The sequence below is a fragment of the Heterodontus francisci genome, unplaced genomic scaffold, assembly GCF_036365525.1.
Source record: "Heterodontus francisci isolate sHetFra1 unplaced genomic scaffold, sHetFra1.hap1 HAP1_SCAFFOLD_276, whole genome shotgun sequence".
Classification (NCBI taxonomy): domain Eukaryota; kingdom Metazoa; phylum Chordata; class Chondrichthyes; order Heterodontiformes; family Heterodontidae; genus Heterodontus; species Heterodontus francisci.
Window position 1 is genome coordinate 1124684 of NW_027141021.1, and position 751 is coordinate 1125434.

Here is a 751-nt window from a genome sequence, read left to right on the forward strand (position 1 = left end):
ACTGTCTGTCCATTCTGCTAAACTATCAATGTCCTGTTTCAGTCAATTACTATCATCCTGACTGTCTGTCCATTCTGCTAAACTATCCATGTCCTGTTTCAGTCAATTACTATCATCCTGACTGTCTGTCCATTCTGCTAAATTATCCATGTCCTGTTTCAGTCAATTACTATCATCCTGACTGTCTGTCCATTCTGCTGAACTATCAATGTCCTGTTTCAGTCAATTACTATCATCCTGACTGTCTGTCCATTCTGCTAAACTATCAATGTCCTGTTTCAGTCAATTACTATCATCCTGACTGTCTGTCCATTCTGCTAAACTATCAATGTCCTGTTTCAGTCAATTACTATCATCCTGACTGTCTGTCCATTCTGCTAAACTATCAATGTCCTGTTTCAGTCAATTACTATCATCCTGACTGTCTGTCCATTCTGCTAAACTATCAATGTCCTGTTTCAGTCAATTAATATCATCCTGACTGTCTGTCCATTCTGCTAAACTATCAATGTCCTGTTTCAGTCAATTACTATCATCCTGACTGTCTGTCCATTCTGCTAAACTATCAATGTCCTGTTTCAGTCAATTAATATCATCCTGACTGTCTGTCCATTCTGCTAAACTATCAATGCCCTGTTTCAGTCAATTACTATCATCCTGACTGTCTGTCCATTCTGATAAACTATCAATGTCCTGTTTCAGTCAATTACTATCATCCTGACTGTCTGTCCATTCTGCTAAACTATCAATG